This window comes from Photinus pyralis, unplaced genomic scaffold (genome assembly GCF_008802855.1).
Source record: "Photinus pyralis isolate 1611_PpyrPB1 unplaced genomic scaffold, Ppyr1.3 Ppyr1.4_LG2, whole genome shotgun sequence".
Classification (NCBI taxonomy): Eukaryota; Metazoa; Arthropoda; class Insecta; order Coleoptera; family Lampyridae; genus Photinus; species Photinus pyralis.
The window spans coordinates 30,365,722-30,388,521 of NW_022170403.1; the positions used below are offsets into that span (position 1 = coordinate 30,365,722).

General features: G+C 34.6%; 1 protein-coding gene across 2 annotated transcripts in view; it reads right to left on the reverse strand.

The window, feature by feature from the left end:
* The window catches only part of LOC116164862 (poly(rC)-binding protein 3), a 241,458-nt gene extending 222,553 nt beyond the window's left edge, over nucleotides 1-18,905 (reverse strand). The window contains exon 1 of one of the 2 annotated variants that reach the window (XM_031479102.1): nucleotides 18,829-18,905. The gene's annotated coding sequence lies outside the window, so the exon portion shown is untranslated. Of the gene's footprint in view, nucleotides 1-10,404; nucleotides 10,854-18,828 lie in introns of those variants that run through there. The other variant, XM_031479101.1, reaches the window with a different exon arrangement.
* Nucleotides 18,906-22,800: the final 3,895 nt, after the last annotated feature.

Genomic DNA, 22,800 nt, shown 5'->3' on the forward strand with positions numbered 1-22,800 from the left:
TAACTAAGCCCATTACAATGCGGCTAAAGACCAGATACTAAACAACAATTTTGAAAAACATTGACGGTTTGACTCTTGGGAGAAATGCATTTCCAGATCCAAGTGTTCTATGGAGCTAAGGTGCGACTTGAGATGTCGGAAGTTTTTTGCACTCCAATAATGTATTTAGGGTAGTATAGTTCACGTGATAGAAGGCGAAAACCGTAAATTAATGCTAAAACTTCATGTTTTTTCGTAAATTACTTCTCAATTTCAGGATGTATGGGGTTGTAAACTGCAGTGGGATTTCTAATATCATGTTACAAAGGTCGTGGATAGCTGCGTGTTTGAGAACTTTTCTGCGTAAGAATAATCTTGGATCTCATTACATAAAATTCATTTAAACAAATATATATTTCTCCCAACTCTGCACTAACAGCCGTTAACACAAGATATGATAATATATGACGTGCCTACCTAACCTGACGCAAGAAAATGATCACAATGTTATTTTCACTATAAGAACTTCAATTTTACCGTTATATTTATTGCATATATTCCGCTTCGTAGCGAATACGTCCCCAAGGAAGGAATCGAGAAAATCTATTTGTTGCCACCTGTTGCGCCAGTACGTTGTTCGCATCAATTTCCTAAACCTCCTTCGTAATGGCGCGTACGCATGGTAAAATTGCTTCGCTTCGTTTTTAACTCACGCTGTAGAATGTCGATCAAAATTCAATCAAAATGCCTAACGCGTTGGTTAATTGTAAACATACCTGATGATAGCTTGCAGATAAGACAACAAGATCATCTCGCCATAGTTTCCTTCCAGAAATGTGCACAAATTACGAATAACGGAATTTCATATTAAAAACAAAATCTCAATGTTCATTGTTTGGTGAAATTCGACCATACGTTGAAAACTTTTCCCACTAGCTGACGAAGGAGAAACCGTAATTAGCATGAAAACTTGGCGTGTTTTTACAGAAAAGAAGCAACTGCAAAAATTGAAAAACAACCAGAAGAAGACAGGATTTCAGGAATCGCTAAATTGAAGTACCTCAAGGGTCTTGAGATATTGGGGTGATTTCAGATTGATATTATAATATGCTACCTTCGATAGGCGATCATTTTTACAGGGTATTACATTTAAATTGTGCCAAAAAAAATCAGATAATAGACGTGGCCAAAAATGACATTTAAGAATGGTCGCAAATGTTTCGTTTGAAAATTACCCAACGTTGCATTTAAGATTTTATTTATTTTTCGAGAATTCGAGTTAATTAATTAACGATTGCACGCCTTTGGATGGTATCGCATTTGCCCTTTTCAATTTTTTAAAAAATTTCCCACCCTTAGATGCCGTACCCCTTAAGCGGCGACGAGGAAAAAATTCTGATTTCGATTTCAATAATCTTTTAAATTTTTTAATGGCAGTTTTCCAGCGGAATTGAAGTAAAAGTTCAGTCAAAACAGTTCAAAACCTGTTTCAACCCCTTTCTAAGTATACAGGGCTGTTCAAGACCGGCGTCTGTTCCAAGATAACTCTAACTTTATTTTAAATGGCATGACCATTTTTTATTAACTTTCCGTATTCTGCATATTATACTATAAAAGCAACGAAGAGTTAATCTTTCTTAATAGAATGCCTCTTTTTTTAAGCCGTTTGAAAGGCCGTTTCTCTTCATGAAAGTGTTCCCATACCTATTTCTTATGATTTTGTAAGGAAGTACCCGTTTTCGTACAGTATACCAGTTTTAATGAACGCACCGTACATTAATGGAAGCTACCAGCTTTAATGAGGACCTGGTACTGCGACTATGTAACTCAAACGAGTGCTTCCTTAAGAGAAATTGTTCCGGATCTATGGCTAGGAGTGAAAAATAGAAGGTAGAAGTAATGTTGTAATTTGTGGAGCCGTTTTAACCGCTGATAAGGAAAGCTAGTTGCCTCACATAATTATTCAGTTTTCTAATTATTTCCGTAGAGAGCTTACGACAGCTCTCGTCCGTTGGAAGATATGATTTTAGTTCCCCTCATTCATTAATAACCGATTTCAGTTTCCCAATACTAAGCGAACTTCTAATAAAGGTGAAATACAGACCAAAATCGTAAATGTTATGAACACTTTTAATCTCTGAGCTTCCTATGTAATAATTAGTTAGCATAAAACGTTCTTTTTTCTACTTATCGTCATTCGTTCCTGATAGGTACACCAATTATTCAACATAAAGGTTACAACTTTTTCAAGTGAGGACCAGAAATGTAATGGTCTCCATAATAAGCTTTTGTTTCAGTAATTCAAGCAACTGCAAGCATATTTATTCCGACTCCATTCAAACGGTCGTTATTCTGGCCCCAAACTTCTACGGAAAAGAAGTTAAAAAAGTTGTAAAAAATCCCAGCAGTTGTCACGTCGCGACAAATAATACAATACTATGAAAAAAAAAGAAAACACGAAAAAGGAAAAAGCAGGAAAGAAAGAAAAAAGAACGAGAAGAAAAAAACTTCTTATGGGAAAAATGATGAAAAAGGTGGAAGAAATTGAATCATCATTTTCCCGCTGTAACAGTCACCATTGATGGAGTTGAATCACGTTGGTCAGAACATGAGACAGAAAGTGAGGAAGAACGCGTTAGGAAAGAGAGAAGGAGATTTTTTACTTTTTTTAGAGGAAAAGGATGTACCACCAAGTTTATTTATTTATGCTGCATCCAAAGTACCTTATTATAATTCTAATTTTCAAGTGATGTAAACTTTTGTACATATTTAAAAAAAATTATCTGTGAAAGAAAAATAAGTAATAAATAATAATGATATTTACATAAATAATATGTAAAAACCATTCATACTGGTAAAAACCGATCAAATAAATTTTCAAAGCATATTCTCAATTTTACCAGGTTCAGTATGTCCACTTGAGGTGGGTTCACTTAAGGAACACCCTTAAATATTTGTGTATTCGTGCACTCCTCGTCTTTCTACAAGTGTTTTTTCTACGGGGATGCATTTACTGCCAGCCAGCCAGCCAACTAGCCATTTGGCCGGTCAAAGTGAGATTAAAAGCTACTTTTTTACAAATAGATTTGCAAAAATTCGCAAAAAATTGATTGCTATTTTTTATATTCATATTATGAGGCTCTATTATGAGATGCTAAATGTTTATAATACTATGTGTCTGTTCAAACACAGAAATAATAAGTTCTGTTGTATTTGTTCCCCTAGAATCGATTGCTGAAATCAGTTTTTGACAAATTTCCAAAATTTAAACAAATTATCAACAGTTACTAGAAAATGCAATGTTACAGAAATCGTTTGTCATTTTTTGAGCTTCTTCTTCAATAAGAAATATAATTTTTTTTATTTCATCAAAAAGTATATAAAAACGAAGAAAATGACAACAAATAGAGCCCACTAAATATTTTTATTGAAAAAATTTGTAGTTATTTGAATTAAAATTAGTATATTTCAATCAAGTCTCGTTAAAAGAAAATCAATTTTGCGGAAATGAACAATAAAAAACAAAAAGAACGGTTTCCCGCGATTTTTTCGGTTAATTTGAGGTTATGGGAGAAAGTGACTGGAACGAAAGTTGTAGAGCTTTAACGATCTTCAACTTTTCCATTGAACACTCTGATCTTCACTTTTGCCGGAAATTGCAGTCATACGACTTTCGCCCCGTTTCACCCTCCCCAAAAACTTAGTCCCACTCCCCTGCTCGCGTGTCTATTACTACTTAGCAAAGCTCCATTAACAATTTTTTTTTGTAAACAGCCCAATTTGCCTGGACTATTATTCGGTTTCAGAACCTTATCAAAACTGCCCAACTCATTTGGGGTTGGTGTGAAGAAAGAAACATTTACAAGGTTATTTTGCTTCTTACATTTTATCGTCGAACAAATTTTTTTATTATAAAGGACCACGATAGGAACCCTAAGAGATGGAAATGGTCTCTTGAAAATTTTGCGTTTCAGAAAGTGCTGGAGAAATTCAGTGTCCCAGAGATATCAATCTGTTTGCTAGTCAGTTGCATAGAAAATGCATGAACTTCGTGTCTAGAATAAGAGATCCGGAAGTTTTCAGGGTAAATGCTTTTATACACAAAGTTGGAGTGTTTTCTTCTTTACCTTACTGCTGAGGACTCTTCAAAAAATTAATAAAGATAAGGCAGAAGAAGTGCAGGTTATAGCCCTTTACTGGGTATCTCAGCCGTGGTATCCTGTGTTTTACTTCTACCGAAGAACCTTTAATTTTCGAACCCTCTGACAAGTTACTTCCTTTTACGTAAGCCAAAGGGGAAGAATTAAATTGAAATCGAAATTGAAATTTTAGCGGAATACCACATCCGACGGCAAAACACCCTTCTCTACCTCTACAACTCGGAAACATACCAGAATACACATTAGAAATCTGCATGGCTTGCATTACACCTTCGACCCTTAAGCACTGCAATAGTGGATTCAGAATCTGGTAGGAATTTTGCAGTACTCGGTTAGTTAATTCGTTTTACCACTATTTGAACCCTGCTAGATTTTGACTTTCCATTTCAATATGGAAGCAAGACCAGGGGTTAGGGTTTCGCGTGAACAGAAGTGTTTTCAATTTGAGACCACCCAGGTCCAAGTGTGGGAATAGGTGGGACCCGGATATAGTCTTAGTTTATGCAAGACAATAATAAGACGCTCTCTCTACCATGTTTAACTCAAAACGGGTACTGCTATTAGCTTCTCCTACAAGGCAAAGCATTCAAGCTTGAGTTTAATTATATTGATAACATTGTTATTCTTAATGGCAAGGTCGAAACTAGATTCCCTAACAGAGTAAACATTTTAGGTATTCAAACCTATGTGGCAGGAGTATTGTTCGAATATCTGAATAGGAAGAAGATGGCTGGAGGTTGACCATGTCTCTCCTTTTCACCCATAAGAGGCCTTAATTCAGGTTTTAGGTAAAAATGGAGAGATCAAGCCCAAGTATTGTGTTTTGGAAAAGCAAAACTCAAAGATGTGCCCGACAATTAAATTACCATACATCAATACAAGAATCTTTCCAGCAATATGACAACACAAAATTAGTTCTAGATTCAAGACACTATACCTTTTCCAAACCGTCTGAACCACACTCGGCGTTCAAATATCAAAACTGGCCATCAATCGCTATCTGTCCGTAAGTTCCGTCAGGAGCCGACTTGCCAAACGTCATCAACCTAATGTTGACTAAAAGTCTTGTCCTTTTTTGGAGCACCTGGATAAATTCCAGCAAACCAAACTAGCACGTTCCACGGACGCAAATTAGGATCTATCCAAATTGCAACCAATCACTCTTAGTCATTTTTTTGTTGATCATACCTCAAATACCTGCTTTGAATAAAATTTAGGTGTATTTATAAAATTCCAAGCCTACGAGAAATGACCCCAATTTGTAAATATTCGTAGCATCAGTTTTGGAGTAAAATCAAGAACATATACTCCGTTCAATAGTTATTGTCCAAGTAGGTAGCCATGGAATTTTGTTTTTATGTTTAATAAAATTAAAACTTCCTATCAGAATCAGCTGCGAAGTACAGGAATGTCTAATTTGACTATTTGAGGTTAAACGTACAGTGTTGTCAGTGCTTTCACACTTTGTTTGCCACTAGACCTAATATGTTTGAATATCGGCGTCATGGATACGTATCAGTCAATTGTGATTTTTATTAAGCAAATATGCCGAAAATCATAAATTCAGATGCGAAAATGCAAATTTTAAAAGCGTACAGGCATTATAAAACAGACAGGCCAGACCTAAGGAAAGCGGAAATCTTAGCCCGGCTTAGTGACATTTGGGGTGTGAGTATTTATGCATTGAACTTAACTTTCGGTCTAATTTTGGGGTTTGTACCATCCTAGGTATCAGAAAAAAACCATTGAAAGAATTATCCGGCTGGATACTTTTGAATTGAAACCTGTTGGCCCACGACCTAAAACTTATATATAAAAATTTTTCATTTCGGGAAGATTTGCAACGACTGATTTGGAATTATCACTCGAAAAATGAACACTTTACTTTGGCTGACTTACTAAGGGACGCGCGGGAAAATTTTGATTTTGATAAGGGGAAAACTACCTTATACAACATTCTAAAATCAATGGGTTATAAATACAATCACGTAAATGGACGTAAAATTCTCTGTGAACAAAAATATGTTGTTGCATCCAAAATTACATTTTTGAGGAAATTCTTGCAATACCAAAATTCAAGTGAAAATATAACATTCGTGTATCTGGACGAAACTTGGATTTTTCAAAATGGATCCAGCGTCCGAAAATGGGTACACTACACGATTCTGAAATTAAAAGTAATCCGTCTAAAATTAAATCAGAAGGGAGCGTTTTACTGTTTTGCATGCGGGGTCTCGTTTTGGATTTTTGGAAGGGTGTAATCTATTACAAACTTCAAATAGTAACGAGGTAGAATCCTTAATTTCAAACAGTTCCAAGATTGGGTTACTAGTTCAAAAGTTACAGTCCTTTGAATTTTTTTTCGAAATTGGTTTCTAGTCTATAACTTTTGATTGAGAAGTCTGATCGAAAAAGTACGAATTGATTTGAATTCTACGCACCAAAATTAATAAGAAAAAGTGTTTTCCCGAGAAATTTTGGTGTAGTCGATTTTTGGTAAAAAAGGAAGGTTATACACTGCCTTTTTTTGAGCCCCTCAAAAAAATTGTCTCAGATCGACCCGGAAAAAAATTTTCTTATAGAATGTGGCCTGTAGAATCCATAATTTCAAACAGTTCCAAGATTGGGCTACTAGTTCAAAAGTTACAGCCCTTTGAATTTTTTTTCGAAATTGGTTTCTAGTCTATAACTTTTGATTGAGAAGTCTGATCGAAAAAGTACAAATTGATTTGGATTCTACGCACCCAAATTTATAAGAAAAAGTGTTTTCCTGAGAAATTTTGGTGTAGGCGATTTTTGGTAAAAAAAAAGGAAGGTTATACACTGCCTTTTTTGAGCCCCGAAAAAAAAATTGTCTCAGATCGACCCGGAAAAAAAATTTTCTTATAGAATGTGGCCTGTAGAATCCATAATTTCAAACAGTTCCAAGATTGGGCTACTAGTTCAAAAGTTACAGCCCTTTGAATTTTCTTTCGAAATTGGTTTCTAGTCTATAACTTTTGATTGAGAAGTCTGATCGAAAAAGTACGAATTGTTTTGGATTCTACGCACCAAAATTAATAAGAAAAGTGTTTTCCCGAGAAATTTTGGTGTAGTCGATTTTTGGTAAAAAAGGAAGGTTATACACTGCCTTTTTTTGAGCCCCGAAAAAAAAATTGTCTCAGATCGACCCGGAAAAAAATTTTCTTATAGAATGTGGCCTGTAGAATCCATAATTTCAAACAGTTCCAAGATTGGGCTACTAGTTCAAAAGTTACAGCCCTTTGAATTTTTTTCGAAATTGGTTTCTAGTCTATAACTTTTGATTGAGAAGTCTGATCGAAAAAGTACGAATTGTTTTGGATTCTACGCGCCAAAATTAATAAGAAAAAGTGTTTTCCTGAGAAATTTTGGTGCAGTCGATTTTTGTAAAAAAGGAAGGTTATACACTGCCTTTTTTTGAGCCCCGAAAAAAAAATTGTCTCAGATCGACCCGGAAAAAAAATTTTCTTATAGAATGTGGGGAAATTGGTTTCCTTTTGATTGAGAAGTCTGATCGAAAAAGTACCCAGAAATTTTGGTGCAGGTTCCTTATAGAATAATTTCAAACAGTTCCAAGATTGGGCTACTAGTTCAAAAGTTACAGCCCTTTGAATTTTTTTCTAGTCTATAACTTTTGATTGAGAAGTCTGATCGAAAAAGTACGAATTGTTTTGGATTCTACGCACCAAAATTAATAAGAAAAAGTGTTTTCCCGAGAATTTTTGGTGCAGTCGATTTTTGGTTAAAAAGGAAGGTTTATACACTGCCTTTTTTTGAGCCCCGAAAAAAAAATTGTCTCACATCGACCCGGAAAAAAAATTTTCTTATAGAATGTGGCCTGTAGAATCCATAATTTCAAACAGTTCCAAGATTGGGCTACTAGTTCAAAAGTTACAGCTCTTTGAATTTTTTTTCGAAATTGGTTTCTAGTCTATAACTTTTGATTGAGAAGTCTGATCGAAAAAGTACGAATTGATTTGGATTTTACGCACCCAAATTAATAAGAAAAAGTGTTTTCCCGAGAAATTTTGGTGTAGTCGATTTTTGGTAAAAAAGGAAGGTTTATACACTGCCTTTTTTTGAGCCCCGAAAAAAAATTGTCTCAGATCAACCCGGAAAAAAAATTTTCTTATAGAATGTGGCCTGTAGAATCCATAATTTCAAACAGTTCCAAGATTGGGCTACTAGTTCAAAAGTTACAGCCCTTTGAATTTTTTTTTTCGAAATTGGTTTCTAGTCTATAACTTTTGATTGAGAAGTCTGATCGAAAAAGTACGAATTGATTTGGATTCTACGCAACCAAATTAATAAGAAAAAGTGTTTTCCCGAGAAATTTTGGTGTAGTCGATTTTTGGTAAAAAAGGAAGGTTATACACTGCTTTTTTTTGAGCCCCGAAAAAAAAATTGTCTCAGATCGACCCGGAAAAAAAATTTTCTTATAGAATGTGGCCTGTAGAATCCATAATTTCAAACAGTTCCAAGATTGGGGTACTAGTTCAAAAGTTACAGCCCTTTGAATTTTTTTTCGAAATTGGTTTCTAGTCTATAACTTTTGATTGAGAAGTTTGATCGAAAAAGTACGAATTGTTTTGGATTCTACGCACCAAAATTAATAAGAAAAAGTGTTTTCCCGAGAAATTTTGTTGTAGGTGATTTTTGGTAAAAAATGAAGGTTATACACTGCCTTTTTTTGAGCCCGGAAAAAAAATTGTCTCACATCGACCCGGAAAAAATTTTTCTTATAGATTGTGGCCTGTAGAATCCATAATTTCAAACAGTTCCAAAATGGGGCTACTAGTTCAAAAGTTACAGCCCTTTAGGTGGTTAATGAATTACTTCCATCAGACAGCTGATGCTCTAAGACTAAAAGGTTCCCCAAAGAATAGGAAGCTACCCGCCGTAAATAAGATTAACAGAAATGTACTAATCATCAAACAGCACAGACGGAAAACAAAAGACCCAAGGAAGAACATTCCAATGGCACCGTAGAAGCAAGAACTACACTCAAGCGCAGTTAGGTGTCTAGCTATTACTAAGCATATAATTGTAAATATATAACAGCCTTTTGAAATTAATAATGTTCATTAGAGCCATTTGCCTGCTCAATAAAGTATGAAACGTATTGAGCAAGTTGTTTCTCATGAAATTTATACGTATTAACCTATAACAAAATTACCACAAAATCCAAAACTAAATCTGGCAACTAGGTTTTGCACATTGACAGGAAATTATCATTTTGTATAAAATTGACGTAACCTAATGAGTGACAGCACAATATACACAGTGAATTTCATCACCCTAACATGGCCTACTACTTGGACAATAACTATTGAACGGAGTATATAATGTATACAGTTTACATCCCGTAGGATTTTGTAATTTTTTTGATAGAATACACCAATTAGTTTTTCTCTTTAAACATAAAATTATTAAAGCTCTGGATTAAACATGCTCTAAATGTGTTACACGCTTTAGTGGCTTACCAATTTAAAATACAAACACGTTATTTGAATTTTATTTACGTTATAAAATAGGTGCAGCTAAATTGCTGTAGATTTTAACTCGATTTACATAGTCCCCTAGTTTCCCTGGAGAATAAAAAATCGCTGTAGGTTACCGGGGAAGGGAATTCCCTTTATCACATGAGCAATAGAATAAAATAAGAATAAAGCGGTCGAAATGGTCCAGCTTTAAGGATGACAGTACTTTTCTTTCATTTTCAACATAAATAAAAAAAAACTATTATAGCGGAGCTTTTGGTCTCGTAGATGAGGAGAAAAGTAGGTTTTTAAACAGCCATTACCGTAAAATAAATGGAAGCGTTCTTGTGTAATTGGACGCGAAGGAATTTATCTTATTTTGGTGTTTGATGTTGTTGGGGATAGATTCGTCTTCGTCCAAGCGGTCGTGTCATTATTCAATCGGCAAATTGCACAAAGAATTTAAACCCCCGGAAAAACTGTGCTTACACAATTTTCGGCGGGCATCTGCTCATGTATGTAACTTTTATTCATCCTCTCTGGTAGTAAATACGGAATAGTCTCGGAAACAGACGTTTTATTTTTAGACGTCTAATTATAATTAAGTTAGTTAGTGAGTAACAGGTACATTTATCGCTATTTTGGCATGTCTCGGTGATGCAATTTATAAAAATTACTGCCGCAATAAGCGAAGATGTTAGCACGTGTTTTTTAAAAATGGAACTCACTCAAGCGACAAATAAAAATTAGTGGTAGGTACTTGCCATGCACGAAGAACTGCCCAATGTTGTGGTCAGCAACGTATTCGCCGACAATGGAATTTGCAATTGCGACGAGAATAGCCGCCTGCAGTTGTAGTTACCGGTACGAGATGCACCGAAAAATCTGTTACGTTTAATTCGCGCCGATCTTATTGGCAAATTTTTTTTCACTTAAACTCGAGGGTGACCGACGAGGTGATCGAAAATGAAAAATTTTTTGCAGTAATAGATATGACTAAATTGGTTCCGCGGTAATTGATATTTGAAAAGCTCACCGGATATGTTTCTCGTTATTTATGTAAATTTAGAATAATTCTTACGCAAATTGGGAAAATTTCCAATTAAAATTCTTATAGTGAACACGGGAATAAAAAGCACGTTAGCAGGAAAATAGGGTTTTAGACGGACAGGGAGGTCGGGTCCGAGATCAGAGATCCGTACAGAAACGATGCCCTGAGAGGACTGACGCTACGTACGCTATCTTCATCTAGGTGCTCGGGATGCTGCGCCAACGGCGTCGATCCTCTCCTTTCCCGTTTCACTCTAAAATGGGGTAAATCATCTAAAACGTTGGCGTTACAAAATCTGTACATAAGTAAACAAAGCGAACCCGAGCTTTTTACAAAGTAAAATCATTAGGGTGCGGGTTGGATCCGGAGCTGGACGACCAAAAAATGCTATTATGAGTTTGATTGTTATATCACCCCTTCAGTTGTTTTACAAGCCAAATAATCTACTTGTACGCTTATCAAAAATAACGAGTAACCATGCACAAGCACACATATTGTTGGGTTGTAACCATACACAAAGTATTTACGAATTTTTTGTGTATTACTTCCGAAACAAATTAAACTTCATGCTGCTGGTTGGTTGTAAAAAGCGCCTTCATTTTAATTATTTTATCAAATTACCTTGTATTTTCAGTTAGATCAAGATCACAAACTCATTGTTGTATAGCTACTTTCTCAAAGTCGTTTAGGTCCGCAAATTTAGTAGAGGCATCAGAGAATGTTCAGAATTTTCAAAATCGGACCTCAAAGACCCGGCTATTAATAATTGAAGGTAAGTCGTTTATCTAAACTTCAAGGCATCTGTTGAAGAAGTAAAAGTTATGAGCAAACTGCAGAATCAGATAATGTAAAAAAGGAGTATTAATTAATATAGTTAATAGAGTTGCCGTCCATGGCACGTATTGTGCATCATACATCTAAATGTAAAAAAATGATTTTTATTGAATGTAAGTAAAATAGTAATGTGACAAAAAAAACACGACTTACGTTTAACAATATGGAATTTTATAAAATATCAAAACTGTTTTATCAAAATTTATGAAAAAGGCATATAATCGGAGTTTCGGAAAGTACTACAGAAACTAGTACAGAAACGTGTTTAAAAACTAAAGAGATTTTTGAGATTTAGAGGCAAAAGGGACTAATATACCAAATACACTTCTACAATTAAACTGTTCTTACGCCAATGGCAACCATAAATGAATGTAAACTTACACCAAATTATAGTCAAAAGCTAAGGGGCGAATCTAAAGGTGTAAAATTAGGACTACTACAGTTAAATTTATAACAGGCTAAGAAAACACTTAAAAATTCATGTTACAATTAAGAAATCAATTTGCAAAGATAGATTTCATTTTTCAGATTCGAAGGCTAAAGAAACAAATCTCACTTCTATACCTAAATGGATAAAATTATCACTGCTACGAGAAACTTTTGACCATAAACTTTCAATTGTATCCCGCCAGTAACTGCATCAGCAAGGGTTTCCACAAATTGAGATTAGTTTATCAAAATAAGGACTTCCTTAATGTTCCAATTAAGAGAAACCTGTGCGAACCCCTAGTTTTATCTCAGGTGAATGACTGCGATGTGATGTATTGACCATGTTTAAACGCCAGCGATGTACCGTGTGTCCTAATCCTGATTGAGACTGGGGTGTACATATCTCGTTTAATACCTTTGTACTTTTAGTACCACAAACAGAATCAATCTAGGTACGTTTGGTTCTGAGATATAGGGTGAAAATTTTACACCCATGTAAGATAAGTAGAAAGAGGAAAAAACTACTCATTTTAGATTTTTTCACGTATAGAATCCAGTGGCGTAGTAAAAATTAATGTTTGGACCGCCGTTTCTGGGATTTGACCCAAAGTTGGTATTTTTTAAGTAAAAAAAAACACTGTGTATCTTAACCTCAATTTTTTTACATTCTTTTTCCTGATTACATTGACGTATCACAAGCTACACTTTTTTTAAATTTTAATCATGAACCAAAAAACCTTATTTTTTACGGCGTTTAAATAGTAGGCCATGCATTCATGGCAGCCGGCACCAATCAATACAAATGCCTGACGACGGATACATATGTCATTTCGAAATTTTGAAAAACCAGTTGTCAAATTCTTGACAGAATAGCTTCCTAGCTGAAACAAGATCGTTGCGTTTTGCACATATGCAACACAATTTTTTGACTTTGACAATTTTTTTCTCCGTTTTTTGATAATATAACCCGGCCCAATTTTTTGTAGGTTGTACACAGGAAAATAAGGTCTTCCAAATAATAGAATACAAATTTTAGATTGCTATTTGAAAAAAAAAGTTCGATGCCGTTACGGCGCTCCAAAATTTCTTTTCAAAAATCCGGCCCGTTATTTTTCTGTTCGGTAAGCCTAAAACATATATACAAAATTTCAACAAAATCCGTCGAGCCGTTTTCTCAGAAAATTGCCAACAAACGTACGTACGTGTACGTACGTACATACAGACGGAGAAAAATTTTATTCTTTAAAAGTTGCTTAAAATGGTCTAAAACGTCGACATTTGATGAAATTTTGAAATGTTCAAAAAACGGCTATCGCAATAGCTACCTAGCACATGCTAGGAAGCTATAAAAATTATATAATTGTATAAAAAATATAGGTTGTGATACATCAACGTAATCAGCAAAACGAATGCCAGTAACTTTACGATAATTGGGGTGTTGCACTTAGAAATAACCAACAGTGGATTAATTCCCAGAAACGGTGGTCCAAACAATTTTTTTGACTACGCCTCTGGAATCTACGTAAAAATGTCTACCTTGCACTCGTTAACGTTATAAAAATGTTACGTTTTTTAACATATTTTTTGCACTACATCGCACCTTTCATCAGGCGCTTAAATGCCAGCAATCTTTGCACCATCATAGTTTTTTTCTGAACTCTTTTTATAGTATAGGTATAACTATACAGTAAACTTATACAGTGCCCTTGTGATAACAGGGTCACCTCAATATCTCTTTTCTTTGGGAAATATGAGAAATTTGTCGAATATAATTTTATATGTGACCTTACGATGTACATATCTGCTCGCATATTGAAACTTGTGGTATCACGTCCGGTTTAACCGGAAATCGATACAAGTTTTGTTTTTCAAATGCAATGGCTATGTTTTTTTACAATATTTGAAAAGAGCAATCCATTTTCTGTACGACAGCGTGCATATGGGTGCTATATACAAAAAATGAGAAATTCAAAATTTAGAAAAGTTATGAAATCTAGCATGCATGTCCTCATGTAATGCAACAGGCGTGCATCCTGATAGCATGCGGCATGCTAGAGCGGGTCTCAAGGGTTCTACCGTATCACCCTAACGCGACTCAGTTTCCAATTGTTCTTGGAGGGAGTCTTTTTCGGGGAAGGACCGTACCATTTATAACCTAAATAAAACACCAGCTGTATCTGTACGTTACTTTAATTGTATAAAGTATTGGTCGGTTATCTCTAAGAATTTGCAGCGGATGTTTATTTAACGTAATCATAATATCCTTAACCGTTCGCGTGTGTGGAAATTAATTGGATGGAGCAGATTTGTATTGCATTTAATTATTATTATAAGTGGGGATTAGTAATCGGGCAGAAAAAGGAATCTTCTGCCATCATGGATTAATTATATTAGTTAATTATTAGTTAATAATTATATTAGTTAATTAGTTAATCAAAATGTAAACCAGATATGAGTCATACGAGTACGCAACTTTTATTGATGATATACGGCCCCGTGACGTATCAGAAAAGTCAAACTTAACGTCCCAAAACGTTATTCATTAAGTATGGGGAAATAACGTTTTCTACAGGTAAGTGATACGTCACACGGCTGATAGTGTAGATACCTAATTGTCTCGGTGCATATTTTAGTAAAAATACTACAACATGGGAAACATAGCGTCTTAGATATGTGGCAAAAATGAGTAAAAAAGGCAATTTTATTAAAAAAAAGGTTTTATCAGAGAATGTTTGTGAGTACAACTGATACATTAATTCAAAACGCAAGTACCTATGGTTCCCATAGTTTCCATTTGTTTAATGTTGTTATCAGAAAAAGATCTCATGTTTCAATATGCTTATGAGTTACTGCAAATTAGATGTCCATGAACCTAGTAGAGCAAGGTCAGCAGAACAAAATCAAACATATTGCATAATTAGGTGCTAATTAAGTGCCCCATTCCCGAATTAAATGCTCCTTTTTTTAAAATTATTACATGTTCTGACAGGTTCATATCAACAAAGCACAACACTACCTTTAAAACCCAAGAAAATGAAAAGTGAACTAACTATTAATAATTAGCTGCTAATTAGGTGTAATTAAGTGCCCTATTCGGCTATTCCCGAATTAAATGCTCCTTTTTTTAAAAATTATTACATGTTGTGCCAGGTGCATATGAACTCATCAGAGCACTACCTCAAAAAACCAAGAAAATGAAAAGTAAACTAACTACAATTAGGTGCTAATTAGGTGCTAATTAAGTACCCTATCCCCGAATTAAATGCTCCTTTTTTTTAAATTATTACATGTTCTGTCAGGTTCATATGAACTCAGCAGAGCACTACCTCAAAAAACCAAGAAAATGAAAAGTGAACTAACTATTAATAATTAGGTGCTAATTAGGTGCTAATTAAGTACCCTATCCCCGAATTAAATGCTCCATTTATTTAAAATTACTACATGTTCTGCCAGGTTCATAATTTAAAAAAAAGTAGCATTTAATTCGAGAATAGGACACTTAATTAGCACCTAATTACAGTTAGTTCACTTTTCATTTTCTTGGTTTTTTGAGGTAGTGCTCTGATGAGTTCATATGCACCTGGCACAACATGTAATAATTTTTAAAAAAAGGAGCATTTAATTCGGGAATAGGGCACTTAATTATGCAATATGTTTGATTGTGTTCTGCTGACCTTGCTCTGCTAGGTTAATGGACAAGCAAATTAGTTTCAAATTCAAAATACCTCAAGTTCGACGGCAATCCTGAAAATTATATGTTTCAATTATAAATCTCAATTGTGAACAGAAACGTTTCTTTTTGAGTACAATTTAGTCCTTAATTAAAAAGAAGAGTTTAGAGAAGGGTTAAAATTTCAACAAAAAGAATTTGTTTACGCAAATCGGGTGTCGCGGAATTTCTATATACAGATATACTTACAGACATTTTTACTGTAGGTATCTCGTAAACCGTAAGAGATACAAGTCGCTTAAATAGGCAAAGTTATGCAGAATTTTGTGCTGATTCCCATTCAAAGTTTCTTGTACGAAGTCATTTCCAAAGAAACCGAAAAATGTCATTTTCCAGAATGCACTGGTTCAAAAAATAATTTTAACTAGTCCTTAGTAATTTTGTCATCAAAAAATCTGATATGACGTCAATTATTTAGAAATAGGAAAGTTGATGTGATTTTACCTACTGGAAACCTATAAAACAAGTCATAAATTTGTTATTTTGGCCGCATCAGAAAGCTGTGAAAAAATTACTAAGGATTCGTTAATAGTTATTTACGTTATAAGTCCGGTAGGTTACTTGTAACAGTACGAGTTAGACATTATGGACGAGGCGACGTCAGGAGCCGAGTCAAGAATGTCTTAAACGAGTACTGTTACAAGTACTACCGGACGTATATCGTAACGTATTTTATTTCATACTGTAAGTCTGTTTTGTATCATTATTTCATTTCAAAGATTACAAAATTTCATCATATTGTAAAAATCGCATTACCTTGTTTCTGTGACAACGGCCGTTGCTATAGTTTGTAGTTTGTTGACAATTGAATTTTTTTCACTGAAAAATTGACGTTATAAACGTTGTGGGATGTTCCAATGTTCCCGATACAATCCTGTCGAAATCTCATGAAGCAACCGAAAAGTTGGTTCCTAAGAAGTCGGGCGCAAGGTATGAAAAAGAGTACTAAGTGTTTTGCCAATTGAGGAACGAACATGGGGCGAAACAAGTAGAGGAAAAAGTCATGTTGGCATACTTTTTGGACGCAGTAAGTTTTTGAATTGAGATTTTTTTGCCTGGGTTTCGGTGTTAAAGCGTCATGGAGCATGGAAAAGCTCATCGACGGCAGAAAAATACATCGAAGGCTCGGTAGAAGGAAAAGTTAAGATTGCCCGTATGATACAACTGATACAAGGCGGCGAAAATTTCATTGAAGTTTTACAGCAGAAGGAATCAAACATTACTAACTCGACATTCAGTAATAACCCAGGCGTAGTGTTGAGGGCAATACAAATTGTTTCATTACAATCAATGTTAATGTTTGAAATAAAGAATTACAGCCAAATTTATGTTGGGGTTTTTAATTAATTGTGTGAAGATGTCAAATTTGATGTATACAAATAACAGTCCGGTAAGTGTTGCTTAGCGACACTTACCGGCTCGGATGCTGTAATAACTCACCTACCGGACTCAAAATGATAGTGTAATCGAACATCTACCGGACAGTATGAAATAAAATAATTTTCTGATATCTTTGAAATCTTAAAACGCTAGCGCATTTTCTAATATGACATTTTTCGGTTTTTTGACCATAAATTCGCTATTTGTTGAGCTACGAAAAACTTTGAATGGGAAAATTAATCAAAATAAAATGTTACATAATTATCTTTGCCCATTTACACAACTTTGTATCTCTTACAGTTTAGGAGATCCCCATAGTGAAAAGAATAAAAACCCACCCTGTAAATTATGGTGCGGTTTCGACAGGTGGCAAAATTTATCGATTTATTTACGCCTTTCTCGAGATTGGCACAGGTTCCATTTGCTTCAGCGTTTTCTTATTAGAAAGCCCAAAAATCGTCAAATTGCAAGATGCACTTGAACAAAAAAATGTTTAGGAAAAATACCTGTAGGTACAGACTAGCCCTAAACTCGAAACTGCTCAAGTAGCGCGATGGTTGCATGTGTTGCAGCATTTCTCAAGAAACAACTCATAAAGCTCCCTGCATTATCATCTGAGTTGTAAGTATATGGACAAAGTAATTTGTTTATAAACATTCAGCGTGCCTTCCAATTAGCAGTAAATTTATCGGTGACAATTTTCAGATTACCTTTGAAATTTACATTGTTTGTTCATAATTTCCCTAAATCAATTGTTTAAACAATCAACAAACTAACTTGGGTGCAAATTAATTTTTAATTTACCATAAATTAACTTCTAATTTTACTCTATGCTTTTAATTAATATCATAGACTAAAATACTAAATTTTAGGCGTATGAATAAAATTCAAATTTTCAACTTTATTGACGAGCAATCAATTCTTAGCAGCTGATTGCCCCATCTGCACTTAAAGTTTAGGTTCTAGTTAATTAGGTATACCGTGTTTGTAAAAGAATTAATGTAGGGTAAAGTACAGGGGAGTTTTCCAAAACTAGGAAAGCGCAATCCGCCTGCCCCCAGTAGTAAAAAATGCGGAGTTAGTGCATATATGGACACACGAACTAAATGATTTCGCTCAAATGCTGTACATCGGTGCCTTACGCCATTAATGCTCGGTTTCACAAACGACTGATTAAAAATATTAGAATGGGAAACAAAAGATCGTATAATCAAAGGAGGCAAACATTCTAATATCATTGATTAACCTTAATCATCGTTTGTGAAACCGGGCATAAGAGATTTTCCCATCCTAGGTTCAGAGCAGAATTTAGGTGCTACCAGATTTCGAAATAGTTAGTTACGCATTTTGTATTTCATTGCTAAAATTTTAAATAGACAGTAGATGTATTTAGTAAAGGAGATAATTTGTTTTTACGAATCGGTAACAGGTGATAATTTTTACAAAGTAAGGGTTAAATTGATTGGCTATTGAACTGAAGCAGCTCGTGAATAGGGCCATGATTATATTATTATTGAAGAACGTATTCGTTTTGCGAGGCACTAATTTTTTGTAGCCAAACTGAACAGAACATTTTCCATTTAACGAAAATGTTCAATAAACAGGAAAAAAACCATTACGCCGTTCAAAATTCAACCTTAAACGAAAGCAAACAAGTAGCTTCATGGTAAAGATTGTTCCAAAGGAATATAAGGAAACCGTATGCGATTTTTTGCGCTAGAACCCTGTCACCAAAAGGAGTACAAAATCAAAAACTTGACTTACCAAATTCGAAAATATACGCAACACCCACGTTGGAAGGTCACAATCACTATCACTGGTTTATGAACACAACTTTCGCGGCGGTTAACGACAGTTTCATACTTAGCAAGTCAAAGGCTGCGCAAATTACCTGTTTGTTTACAGCGCGTCGCGTCGAGTGTAGGTATCTTATCAACGTCGCAACGCAGGTGTTGGAAATTCCAACAAAACCAATCCTTTAATCTTTCCAAAATACCTAATATAAATCGTCCCGAAAACATCGACTTAATTTTCAATTCAAATTTCACAACGCGTATTTGGACCAAGTTCTGTTGGAGTCTCAATTGTTACTCCCCCCCCCACGTTTGCGATCAAGTTTGTAAAGCATTCAAAAAATTAACACCTAATGATGTTATTGTAGGTAAGAGGGATTTATTTGAAAATGACATGATCGTGAGGGAACGTTAACCCTTACAAAACCTCTTGCGGAACGTGAGGTTCGAGTCCTCTTTTTAGCGCATTTCCACAAAAAAAATGCGCTATTGTGGCCACTTTGTCCGTCCGTCCGTCCGCTCGTTCTATGAGTAATGAGACGCTACTAGTTCGTTCTACTTTTTTCGCTATTTCGTTCGTTATGGTGCCGAGGCTTGCACCAAGGAAGGAATTTTTTCTGCGTTTATTGCTAAAAAAGTTATTGTAAAAAAACCAACAAATTGTTTTTTACATGTTCCATAATTTTACACTTTTGCCGTTTATTAACGATCCTAGAGATCGTTTATAATTTTGTATTGCTGTCTGTTGGTCTGTCCGTCTGTTCCTTTGTCTGTCTGTCCCTCTATCTGTCCGTGTGAACGATAATTTTGTTTATAAATGTCCGATCGTTTTTAGATCTCCGTTAGTTATGAATTGAATTGCATGAAATTCAATATGGGCATAGCTTTAGCCATATAATACGCAATGCCAAAAGTTGAGTCGAATCAATTCAAAATTCACAGTGCCCTTGTCGCATCTCGACCATTTATAAACCGAATTGCAAACTTTTTTATTTATAAAAGTATTTGAACAAAATTTGATACATAGGCACTTGGAATAAATGAAAATCTACCGCCAGTTTCAAAATTTGGTTTTGCGCATGCGCAGTGTCAACTTTTTTATTTATGGAAGAATTCAAACGAAATTTGATACATAGGCACTTGGAATAAATGAAAATCTAACGCCAGTTTCAAAATTTGGTTTTGCGCCTGCGCAGTGCCAATTTTTTTATTTAGAAAAGCATTGAAATAAAATTCTTCTTATTAACTGAAATTGAAGTAGCACGTCAAAAATGGATTGCACATGCACCGCTATCTTTCATATTTGTGGCCCGATTTTTACGCTTTTAACAGAAGTTGCATCTTACAAATGGGAAATTAATACAAGTGGAAATGCGCTTTTTGTAAATCGTTTACGATTACTCTTTAACTTGTTATTTTAGTTTAGGAAATGGAGGTTTTTCCCTGGCAATTTTTTCAAAATGAATCGATTAACTTGAAATTTTGACTGTAGGTAGGGAATAGCCTAAGGATCAAAATCAATATCATTCCAAAGGGCGATTTTACCTTGGAGGTGGCAATTTTTTATTATAATTTTAGCACAGGAATAAATATAAAGATTCATTCTAAGCAAAAAGTGTTCTATACAATTTTTTTTTAGAAAGTTAATGCTTCTACAATTATTCGCGACCGAAGGCGTGGGTTTTTCATAGAAAAGATCAATGTTTTATTAGCGAAAAACTCAAAATGTATGCATTTTATCCAAAAAAATGTGGAAAACATAATTTAAACAATACTTAAAACAAAACAAAGAACATTAAAAAACCTTTCTTATTTTATTAAAATCAAACTTTAGCATACAATTTAACTTACGATGAAAATAAGGTTGATCCGTACATTTTTTCAGCGAAAAAATTAGTGCAGGCAACCCCCTAATTACCACCCTTATTAAAATTAGTTCCCTTTTTCAGTTTTCTCTAATTACATATTATTAATACATTCTAGAAGTGTGACCAGTTTATAAGACTTAATTTTGAAGTAATTGGAACTAAAAGCGAATTTCTGCATTTTCCCTAGAAGGGGCGATCTTTACCTTGGAGGTGCAATTTTTTATTATAATTTTAGCACAGGAATAAATATAAAGATTCATACGCAATGCCAAAAGTTGAATCGAATCGATTCAAAATTCACAGTGCCCTTTTCGCATCTCGACCATTTATAAGCTGAATTGCAAACTTGTTTACTTATAAAAGTATTTGAATGAAATTTGATACATAGGCACTTGGAATAAAGGAAAATCAAACGCCAATTTCAAAATTTGGTTTTGCGCATGCGCAGTGCCAACTTTTTTATTTATGGAAGAATTTAAACGAAATTTGATACATAGGCACTTGGGATAAAGGAAAATCAAACGCCAATTTCAAAATTTGGTTTTGCGCATGCGCAGTGCCAACTTTTTTATTTATGGAAGAATTTAAACGAAATTTGATACATAGGCACTTGGGATAAAGGAAAATCAAACGCCAATTTCAAAATTTGGTTTTGCGCATGCGCAGTGCCAACTTTTTTATTTATGGAAGAATTTAAACGAAATTTGATACATAGGCACTTGGGATAAAGGAAAATCAAACGCCAATTTCAAAATTTGGTTTTGCGCATGCGCAGTGCCAACTTTTTTATTTATGGAAGAATTTAAACGAAATTTGATACATAGGCACTTGGGATAAAGGAAAATCAAACGCCAATTTCAAAATTTGGTTTTGCGCATGCGCAGTGCCAACTTTTTTATTTATGGAAGAATTTAAACGAAATTTGATACATAGGCACTTGGGATAAAGGAAAATCAAACGCCAATTTCAAAATTTGGTTTTGCGCATGCGCAGTGCCAACTTTTTTATTTATGGAAGAATTTAAACGAAATTTGATCATAGGCACTTGGGATAAAGGAAAATCAAACGCCAGTTTCAAAATTTGGTTTTGCGCATGCGCAGTGCCAACTTTTTTTTTTATGGAAGAATTTAAACGAAATTTGATACAGAAGCACTTCGAATAAAGGAAAATCAAACGCCAATTTCAAAATTTGGTTTTGCGCATGCGCAGTGCCAACTTTTTTATTTATGGAAGAATTTAACGAAATTTGATACATAGGCACTTGGAATAAATGAAAATCTAACGCCAGTTTCAAAATTTGGTTTTGCGCCTGCGCAGTGCCAATTTTTTTATTTAGAAAAGCATTGAAATGAAATTCTTCGCATAAACTGAAATTGAAGTAGCACGTCAACAATGGATTGCCCATGTGCAACGCTATCTTTCATATTTGTGGGCGGGTTTTTACGATTTTAACAGAAGTTGCATCTTACAAATGGGAAATGAATGCAAGTGGAAATGCGCTTTATGTAAATCGTTTACGATTACTTTTTAACTTGTTTCAGTTTTCTCTAATTACATATTATTAATACATTCTAGAAGTGTGACCAGTTTATAAGACTTAATTTTGAAGTAATTGGAACTAAAAGCGAATTTCTGCAATTTTGTGAAAAACGTCCTTCTCTTCAAACTAACTGTGACGAAGAAAACTAGAAGGAAATAAGAAACCCAGCACTACGGCTCCAGCTGCTCTCGGTGGTAGGGGTGGTTCGACGATCCTGAAAGAAATACCTATAAATGCTCCGAAAATTTAGGCGCCACTAATTTTTCGATAGTTCCAAGCCGTACAGGAAAAAAATTAGAAACCTGCTCCTGTTGGTCTGGAAATGCAGGGGTAAAACTAAAAAAAAGAAATAGAGAAAGATAGCGGGAAAGAAAAGGTATTTATTCTTCAAGGAAATCAAGAATTTAACACAGATATTGTAGGGCGAATGATGATGATTGATAATGGCACGGAATGATAACAGGGAAGAAAAACGGCAAAAAAAGAAAATGGTACGAGATCTCTTCTCACAGTAAAACAATAAAATCTGACTAA